This window comes from Poecilia reticulata, linkage group LG15 (assembly GCF_000633615.1).
Source record: "Poecilia reticulata strain Guanapo linkage group LG15, Guppy_female_1.0+MT, whole genome shotgun sequence".
Lineage (NCBI taxonomy): Eukaryota > Metazoa > Chordata > Actinopteri > Cyprinodontiformes > Poeciliidae > Poecilia > Poecilia reticulata.
The window spans coordinates 18,728,191-18,738,936 of record NC_024345.1 but is presented as its reverse complement, the minus strand read 5'-3'; the positions used below and the strand labels follow the sequence as shown (position 1 = coordinate 18,738,936).

The following is a 10,746-nucleotide window of genomic DNA, read 5'->3' as shown; positions in this document are numbered from 1 at the left end:
CAGAATTGTTTTGTTTTGTGGAGTTTAAGAAAAATTCTTTTTTTTTTTCTTTTAGAAATGGTTTTTAGCCTTAAAGCTTTTTTAGAGTCACATTACGGGTTTCATACTCAACTCTTAACAGGCAGGTTGTGTATTTATTAGTGTTTAATATAAAACTTATTGCCATGTTGAAAAACAAACATTTCATTAATATTTTCAGATCTTATTCAGTATTCAGATATTAACCATTAGAGCCCTGGCTTATTTGAGAAAAATATTTTGTCAAGTCTCTCCCATGCCTCAAAAATATCTACTTTTTCTTTTTTTCACAAAACGTGTAATACATTAATATGTGACACAGCAGGTATTTGACAGTACCGTTAAGAGAATATCATCGCTTAAGGCAAGGTGACAGGGATAATAATCTGCAGTGCTTTATGTTTAATAATTAAATCCCAGAGGTGGGTGCAAAAAGATGCTGGTGTCCTTGTTTCCAGTTCTCTCAATACTCTATCAGCTGGGTCCAGGGTAATCAGAGAGCATAGTTCATGTTTTCCAATTGTACAAAGGTTGATTATTGTTAAAATGATGTGGGAATAATACATGTGCCAAGGCCAGGGATACACAAAATACTTGTATTCAGTTTGCACAAAAAAAAAACAAAAAGCAAAAATAAAACATAAAAAGTAGGAAAACTACACTTTCCATTTGCAATCTCATGTTTCACGGTGTGCGCTTATTTAAGTTTCATGCATCACTGGTCCTCTGTGTGGTATTTAGAATTATATGCATTTGCTTTGTGCCTGCTTTGATTTTCTTGACCTTGTAAACATAGACTCATTCCTTTTATTTGCAGGAATTACTCATTACACAAACTGCTTCCACCCTCTATACCCCCACCTCCGCCCCGCCAGCTGCCATCCTTTGATGAAACTACAGTAGTTCCAGAGGTGCAAGGTGATTTATTGCATTTTGTATAAATGTGAATATGTAACAGCATTTACCTTTGGATCTGTGTGGTCTGCACGAGCAGGAAATGTCAGAACTCTGAGATAAAACTGACCGTTACAAGTAAATGCTGATTAATGCCTGGAACTCTCAAGAAAACTTATGAAGTACAATTTTAATTTCTTATTGCCTTTTATATTTAGGGTTTTGAGGCAATTTGGCCAGAACATGGCATTTGGCCTATGAATCAGTAATTAATGTATTTCTTCATGTGACATTTGAGCACCGTCTGTCTACATTCATTATTTTTACGTCCCTGTCTCTATTTTCATATTTCACATTCTTGACTGGGGGTTCTTAAAATGTCATCTGCTGAGACATTTTTCTTTTTTTTACATTCACATATCTTGTTAAAGTCATTAAGTGAGAACATTCTATTGAGTTGGAATTAAAATAAATTGAATCATTTCACATTTAACAGACATGTGAAACTTTGAATGTCAAGTTTTTTTTTTTTGTTGAATTGTTTGTTGCTGCCATTTTATATTCCTATAACAGTCTGTTAGTTGAATGTGCAACGTAAAACTGAATTTATAATATGCGAACAGAGAACTTGCAACAGTCTAATTATATCTGTTCAAGCAAGTGCCAAGTATTTCTCAGTGGGCTTCATGCAGCTGAATGTGCGTGCATAAATGTAAGCTTGATTAAGAAATTGTTAAGTCAGCACAAACTATAGTCAAAAGCAGGAAGCACAAAGACTTTCAGCAAGGTGATTTAAGGTTCAATAAACTGGTCCAAATCAGTTTATTGAACTGATTTATTTTGTAAATATTGTTTATTTTTGGCAAAGTTTGAGTTAAGTTTGACAAACTCACCAAGTAGATAATAAGAGTGCTCTTATAGTCACGTAACGATGAATGACAAATGAAAACATTAAAATATCATGCTAGTTCCAGAGTCCATGTTGTACTTATTTTAATAGTAGAACAAAACAAAAGAGACTCGAGACAAACAAAGGAATTAACATGGCAATAATTTACTAACAATAGGCAAGAAATTCACTTAATATACTGTATATTGACCTATCAAACATAAATGAACAACAAGGAAATAATCAAAACACAAACATCCAAGCATTATAACAATTACTTGCACATTGAGTGTAATTCTGTACCAAAATGACTGTCTTTCAATAGGTCACTTCCTTTTTGAACTGGTTTAGTCAAAGCAAATTTGTAACCACCTCGTTGGGCTGTGATACTGCAGCTGTTTCTCTGAATACCAGACAGTCTCTTTGTAATTATACTGAGCAAGAAAAAAAAAAAGCTCCATTAAAATTTATCATCTTATTCTGTTATTTTTGGAATTATGTGAAAGCCATTGGTGTACATGAATTTTCATGTGAATCAGTCAAACATTTCTCTCTAAGTCTGGTCTGGTCCACCTCTGAACTGAAGTCTTATTGTACACTGAGATTGATGGTCATAAGACACGACTGTTCCAGCAAGCTTTCACATGGGAAGAAGTTGATTCCTTGTTCGCTCAGCTCTGCTGTGATGTGTTTTGTTTGTCAGTAAACTTGATGCAAAATTCTCTGTCTGCACCCACTTGCTGTACTGACTTGTGTCAGTTTAAACCAACAAGTCTTTTAGGAGATTTCCCCATTTCTATTACCATAAGGTTCCATCATGTTCCAAAGCTTGGTCCACACAGACCTGTGCCAGAAGGAACAGGACCATCTGCCTGAGTGACACCAAGATGTGGTGCCAAGATTGAGCCTTCAGCCAAGTTGAGTAGGGATGTTGGAACTGCACTTTTTACAGTGACCACCGATTTTTGAAAGCCCAACTCACACTACAATAGTTTTGGGAGTCTTAACCCAAATGTTCTGTGGTGAAAGAACATCTCTTGTATCTGAAAAGGTTAGTCTGTTGTCATTCAGTGTGACAGATGCAATGCCTGCTGTGATTTTCTCTGAACTGTGTGGCATTTTCTGGGACATCATAAAGTTTTTATGCTGCTGTTGCAACCAACATATGATTCTTGTCCTTTATTCCACAGCCAGGCGCATCTGCATTCTTTTTTATCATCCTCCATTTTTCCTATTTTCACCATGTAAGTCTAAGCACAACGACAAAAATTGCTGTTTATTTATTTGATGGGCTGTGATGTTTGACTTCTGATAAGTCATCTACAACTTTTAAAAATCGCACAGCTCAAAAGGCGAAACAACCTGATTCAGACTTGAAATAAGTTACTCTATATTTTCCTCAGTGGTTGTCTTGCTCTAGTAAATTTGGTGGGTCTCCATGGTGATCCAAACAACCAAATTCAACTTGAATTCCTGTTGCACCTTAAAGTTATGTATTACAATCCAGCATATTTCTTCTCATAACCCAACAACTCCCGGTAAATTTTAAAATCTTACTCTAATATTTATGTTTTAATTGTTTGGTTCGAGTTACTAAATTTTGCCGCTTCAATGATAAGATTAGAATGGACATTAGAACTGGACATTTTGTTTGTTTATGTCAATATTTTTTTATTTTATTTATTTTAGTCGAATAGCAACGAGTAGATATTGCCTCCTTAATGAATGCATGAATTTATTTAGTTTTTTGGTGATCAGCTTTACTTCGTTTAAGTTTAAGTTCAGGTGTTTGAGAAATATTCACAAGTCCTATCATTTTAGTTTTATAATATGGAGCCCTCTAGGGACATTGGGATTTTATTTTTTTTTTTTGCGTTTCCTCGCAATATGCTTACTGCAATATTTGCTGGTCTATTTTGTATAGTCACAAATGTCATTTTAACATTTCAAATATTTCACTACGAGATATTAAGATGCATGGAAAAACCTTACAAAAACCTTATAGCAGAAAGTACGATGGCCACCGTAAAAAAGGCTTAGAGTATTCAGTTACACCGAATGAACTTATCAATACATTATTGCAAGAGAACGCAAAACCCATTGAGAGGTAACACAAAAGTTTTGCGAGGTAACGCAAAAGAAAAAAAAAATCCTCCATGTCCCGTAGGGGGCTCCGTATTAAAGAGATCACTCAATGTAAAACATTTATTCTTTACATTAACTTTGGTAACCTAATAGGTTTATTGTCAGTTGTCTATTATTTGTCAATCACATAGCTTAACTGAGTTATAAAAGTTGAATTTCATGTAGCTCAATTTTATCACACAATTCAATTAAAATAGACAACAGTTAAATAGAGGATTCAATCACTTTTTTCACAATGATGTCTTCATGATCTCAAGTTTTCTAAGTGTTTATTTTTGTAATATATAGAAATATACACTGTCAATTAAATGAAATAAAAATTATTATATCCCGTCAGGGCGCTCTTAAAATTCATGGCCATACATCCAAGCCAGGATGTACAACACCTGGAGATATGGAGTGATGAGTGTATTTTGCCAAGCTATATAGATAAATGCTGGCTTTTCTCAGTGATACATTCTCATAAAAACCACTGAAGGTCAATATTTCGGCGTATAATGAAGCTACCTTAAGCTGGAGGAAATATGGCCAACGCTGTACGCAAAAGGGCAGCTCGTTAATCTAGTCACAGTGGGGGAGGAAACCAAAGTCAAGAACTTAAGCGCATTTTCTCTGAGATGAGCATATGAGATAGAATATGTCAGCCCTTAAGGTCAGGCAGGTGCTTCATCCTGATGTATTTTGATAAGAACAGCCATCCTACAAATCCTGCAGAAATTATTTGAAACGGTCTTCTGACAAGATAATTTGCTGAGTTCCTCTATAGGGCGAGTGCTTGTGGGGTCCCGCATGGGAAAGGAGCACCAACCACTGCTGTTCCTGAATCTTTTGGCGGGGGTTTTTTATATATTTTTTTGCAAACACTGCAGTGGGGAAGGAATAAAAAAAAGAAAGCTGTCAGTGACCTTTGTAAAAACATCTTACTTCACGTCTCACCTAGAGGAGCTTAAAAGTGGGTCATAGTTAGCTTTTGGCACATGGGGTCACTAAGGAGAATCTTGATTGTAATTACAGCCACATTAAAAATACACATATGAAACTTTTTTTTTTCAACCATTATTGATGCTATTTATCTCCATCTCCACGTCTAATGTCGTGGCTTCCCTCCAAACGAAGATGGAAGATGTCTTTCTAAGTGACTTTATAGAAAAACTTGTACATTTTCTGGTCCAGCAGCCTGCTTATGAAAGGACAGTGTGAGGCTATAGAGAAGTCAGGCCTGGGTATGTTAATGGCCAACACTTTTTTTCTCCCTCAGTAGCACACCACTGAAATGCCCTGGAGCAAGGCACTTAACCCCTTGCTTTATACTGCTTTTCATCAACCACCAACAGAAGACTGATTGCTGTACAGCTCCCTGGTGTGAGTATACCTGTACAGTGAACAGGGATGTAGGTCATTGCAAAATACATTGTAAACATCCTGTCAAAATATTTCCCTGAGCAAATAAACATTAGAAATAACATACATATAGTGCCGAACAGATCCTCTCCTTGCTGTCTGTGTGAGTTTGCGTGTGCATGTGCATGTGTGAATTCAGAAGGACGAGGAGGTAAAAGCGAAGTGAACTGTAACATTTACCACACAAGACAGTGTGGAGTCTCTGCGGATTGCCTGCATGGGAAGACTGATAAATTTACCGGCACCACCAACATCCATAAGAGCAGAATGAACCCAATGATACCAAAGCTATTAAAAAAAAAATCTAGACTTTGGTCAGTGAATGTGTACAGTTAGAAAAAAAAAACAACAACAACCAAACATCCTGCTCTATGGATTGGAGATATTTGTGCATTCTGTTTGATTGTTCTCATGAACAAACTGAAGTTTGTCTATATTACCTCTATCCTGGTCAAAATTGTACTTTAGACGGTTTGTTACAAAAATAATATATAAAAGAAGCCTTTTAAGAAACCAGGATAGTATAAGCCCAGTACTAATTTCAGTTTAATGTGATGTAAAAGAAAAAAAATGGACATCTCTTGAACTTTCTCTTATTTATTTAATATGAGCTACAAGTCCCAATGTACTTTAGTGGGAATTTAGGTGACAGACCCACTCATGTTTGCTTGTTCACTCTAGATGAATTGTGGTAAATCTTAAACGAAATGTCAGTTTCCTTTGGAAAATTGAGTTATCCATGCCAGTTTTCCACAAAGGCCAGATCTGTAGACAGGCCAAGTGAAAAACGCACATAGTGACAGGCCATCTCAGTTATGCTATCAGCTTTAGGTGGACACCCATATCTTGGTAGGTTTCACTTGTGTCGCATTCTTTTTGATGTGGTTTAAGCAGTGCTTTCTGAGATGGCATATATTGTTGTGTTTTAAACCCTGCTTCATCTCTGAGCTGTCTGGTAATAGTTTGTTCTTTGCTCCTCTTCACTTGATCTGTCCTCTAGCCAACTATTGATGCCTATTTATTTGCTTTTGCAGTTGCATACATAGGAGTGGACAGTAACTACATTTTACTCAGTTGCATTTACTCATAACTCTCTCTCTCTCTCTATATATATATATATGTATATATTTATTTATATTTATTTCTTCTTCACTTCCTGTAACAGGTTCAGCCGTTTACACAATAAATCTTTGGTTAAGCAGATTAAATACCAGGCAGGCTACGTCCCCGCCCCGCCCAGCCCCGCCACGCTGTACAGACTGCGCGCGCCCCCAGCACCTCGGCGTCTCGTCTGATCACATTTTGCTAAGCAACAGGTTTCCGCGTGCACGGACGCGGACTGAGCTGTCTTTCACTCCCCCACGGAGAGACACATATCCTCAGCCAGTCAGAAAACTGCCCTCCCAAACGACGTTACAAGTCGCCGTCTCCGGGCGGAACACAGTTGCAGCTTGATGGTGAGCAATGCACTCTTGCAGAGCAAACTTACCAGTGTAATTAACTTTAAGCAGCCGAGACGCCGTTTGCACCGTTGAATACGGCAGATGGACATGTGTGTACTCTAGATGTCAGATTACCGTATAGTAAATCCCGGGCCCAGCGTTTTCAGAATGAACGCAGACAGACGCGTCGGATGAGTGTAATGCTACAGTAAGCTGTTGTTTAACTGTGTTCTTTTGGCTCCAGGCCTCAGCCAGTTTTTACGCATGCGGAGGCAGTCCAGGGTTGACTTTAACCAACTAAAACTGATTAAAAGTTCTTTAAACTGTCACACTTTAAGGCTTACCTGCTCAAGGAGGTAAAGGCTCAGGAGGTGCATTATAGTCTAAACTTACCAATGGCCCACAACCCCTGTAGAGACTTGATGTGAATCAACAGGGAGTTTCTGAGTGAGGCATCCTCCTCCACACCGCTTCAGGCAATCGATAGTCAGACACTTTGTCTCAAGCAGTGTGAGATGCTAATGGAGCTCAGCATTAGGGGATGTTTAGGATGTCAGAAAGAATTCATTCTGAAAACGTTTGTTCTTAGGTTTGTAGACCTATTTAACAGACTTGCACAAAATCCCACCCCTAATCTAGTTCTACTTCTCTTTTTTAACAGTACATCAATTGTTGCAATAACGTTTATATATAATCAGCCATAACATTAAAACTATATTCCTAATATTTTTAAGGTCCCAAAACAGCTGAGACCGGTTGAGACGGGAACTTGTAGCTGAAGCAAATCCAACATTCAGTTTAATTTGGAAACCAAGTCAACACTTCAAATTTGATACTGTGCGTCATTTTTGCCTTGTCGCACATTGCATAATGCTGCTGAAAGAGGCTGCAGCCGTCAGAAAATACTTTTCTCATGAAATAGTGTGCATGGGCTACGACAATGCTCAGAGTATTATAAGCAAGAAAAATGGTTAAAAAAAAAGTCAAAGAACGGCTCTTACTAAGAACTATAGTCCATTGTTCAGGTTAAAAAGCTGCTCAGAAGAGCTGGATTGTTTGTAAATGTCAAATCACTGTCCCGAAAGTTGGCGCTAGAGAAGCGCAAGATAGACAATTCATCAATCAATCAAATCTATTTGTATAGCCCATTTCAGCAACAAGGCAGATCAAATTGGTTTACGTCATGAAAACATCAAAACTCATCACACAGTCAACAATTGCGGAAACCAGTAACAAGGTCTGGAAGGTTGACACAACAACAGCAGATCTTTAATGTATTTTGGCGCTAAGCCACTCAGTGATTCATAGACCAACAGAACTATTTTAAAGTCCATTCTCTGAGCTACAAGGAGCCAGTGTAGGGATTTTTGAAGTGGTGTGAGGATAATAACGACAGCATTTTATTCTGTGTTGTCTTTTAGCCATATGAAAGCTGATGTAAGTAATTATTTTATAAACAAACAACAGCACACAGCTTTACCTTATTGTGGTTCTCCTTCAGAGCACTGCATAAATGGGAAACTCTCTACAATATACTACTGGGGTTAGTGACTGATAAAGGTACTGCCTCAAAGAAAAAAAGAGCAGGCAACAGAGGTGAAGTAGCGCTGCTGCTGTTGGCTCTGGGCTAATTTAACCCATGGTTAAACATTATTTGAGGTATTATGTACTTGAAACATCCTGCATTCAGAGCACTTTGCAATGTTCCTTGGGGTGATAGAGAACAAAGAACAAAACAAAGGGATTCTGGGAGAGCAGACACGTTAACCGTAGCTAGTTATGCACTTTGCCGATATCTGAGGCAGAAGCAGGTTTTGCTGTCAGCTTCGAGCGTTGCTCCATTTGAAGCAAAAAAATCAATGTCTGTCTCTGTTTTTGGAGGTTTCAAGGCGTGGAGGCTCATCAGTGTTATTACTGATTAGCGGGGATCCACAGAGCTACCCTGGGAGCACGAGTGATGAGTCCAGCAGTGCGCTGCGGCCAGCCGCATGCTGGTGTTTTGCTAATCAGTCCTTCAGTGGCTCTGCAATGACATCAGAGGCTCGGCGTCGTCTCAGTGACATCCTGCTGCTAATAGCACACAGAAAATTATACTGACTGCTGCAGCTTTGAAGCTTACCTGCAAGGAGTCAGAGTGAATATGCTTTGCATTATCAAGCGAGGATCCTTTTTGTGGTCATTCATTGCACACCTTGGAAGAGGTTTTCATTAGTTAATATGCTCAGACGCAGGTGGTCTGACACATCTAATGATAACATTTGATCTTTTCTGCTTTACTGTTGTACAGGATATTATCAATGACTAACTTTCAGCTGTGAAGTGCGATGTAGAACAGAAGAAAGGGCTCTGTGCCAACTACTTTAAAAAGAGTCTGTTATTTGCAATGAGACTTTCTTGAGTAAGATGAGATTCATAACACATTCATATTTATTTCTACACGAGACATTTTTCCATGATGATGGCAAATTCTCAATACTCAGTACTGGAAGTTAATTTGTGTTCTTTAGTTGGTTGCCATTGTTTCAAAGACATACCTTTTGCAGTTTTCGAAACTTCAATATAATACCTTTTTTAAATGGCACAGCAGTTGTGAATGGTGTTTGAAACGGTTGCAAAAGAAAAGCTTCACATTTTGAAATTTTGAATTTGAAATTATAATCTACTTTTTCCAACAAGCAGTGTTGGATAAAAGGTGTAAGCCTCTGAGAACTCACCCTTAGTCCCATAGCAGGAAAACATAACATAGTGCACTATTTGCTACTGAAAACACCACCAGGCTCCAGTCACTGCAGCTGTCAGGTTGTAAGAAGTTCTGAATGAAGCTGACGATAATGAGAAATTACCATATGCAAGGAGGACTGCACTATTTATCTCAGCGATGTTTACCTCAACTTACACCTGTGTGTCCCAATTTTGCATAAGTGCCATTGTGCTGTAACTGGCTTCTGCATCTCACTCACTTGGCCCTATCTTCATCACTGTCTCTGTGCAGTGCACTAACTGCATAATGAGCAAATCTTTTGCTACTTCTAAAGAAAAATGAAAGCACAATAGTCTGTACTTTTACAATGTTTTTCATCAAGTGGTAAGTAAGCAAAATGTTTTTTAGAAATGGGCCAGTTTTGGATTCATTTAAGTGCATTGCATTTGCACATGGCAGTGTGATGGAACCTGTAACTCTGCAGAGGCTTATTTATTTATTTACTTTGTTATATTAATGTATTTAATATTTAGCTTTTGTCACTCAATGAGTAACTCTGTTCATAAAATTGCCTTATCTAACCAAGTATTCACGTTTAAGAAGCCAAGCTAATCCCTTTTTGCTACAAAGAGACTTTAAGTTATGAAAAAATATGCTGAATAATGTTTTTGATCATTTTTTTCTCTTTGAAGTGGTATTATAGCTGTTGCATCTTATTTTATCTCATGTAACAGACAGCGACTGACACACAACCCGCCAGTTTGATGTGATAATTTGTTGAATCCTCCTTGTGTCTCTCTCAGTTATCAGCCAAGTGAGAATATACAACACTCCCTTGATCTATTCCCCTCTGTGAACCCATGTGACTGGCATGGCAATTTTAAGGTTAAACTGTGATATATAGATATAGGTAGTAGGGCACTTTCTGCAGAAATTAATTCAGCCCATGTTGCATAAGCCTTTTTCTGACCTCTGACCCCTATTACAAATAAATTACTTATATTTGTAATCCTCAGGGGCTGCACAGTGGCGCAGTTGGTAGAGCTGTTGCCTTGCAGCAAGAAGGTTCTGGGTTCGATTCCCGGCCTGGGGTCTTTCTGCATGGAGTTTGCATGTTCTCCCTGTGTATGCGTGGGTTTTCTCTGGGTACTCCGGTTTCCTCCCACAGTCCAAAAACATGACTGTCAGGTTAATTGGCCTCTCCAAATTGCCCCTAGGTGTGAGTGTGTGTGTGTGCATGGTTGTGTGTCCTGTGT

The 10,746-nt window shown here is 38.2% G+C and overlaps 1 protein-coding gene across 3 annotated transcripts in view; it reads left to right on the top strand.

Annotated features, from left to right (window-relative positions):
* Window positions 1–6,642: 6,642 nt before the first annotated feature.
* Window positions 6,643–10,746, top strand: part of eys (eyes shut homolog) — a 175,276-nt gene continuing 171,172 nt past the window's right edge. For all 3 annotated transcript variants that reach the window (XM_017309078.1, XM_017309076.1, XM_008429846.1), the window contains exon 1: window positions 6,643–6,804. The gene's annotated coding sequence lies outside the window, so the exon portion shown is untranslated. The remainder of the gene's footprint in view (window positions 6,805–10,746) is intronic.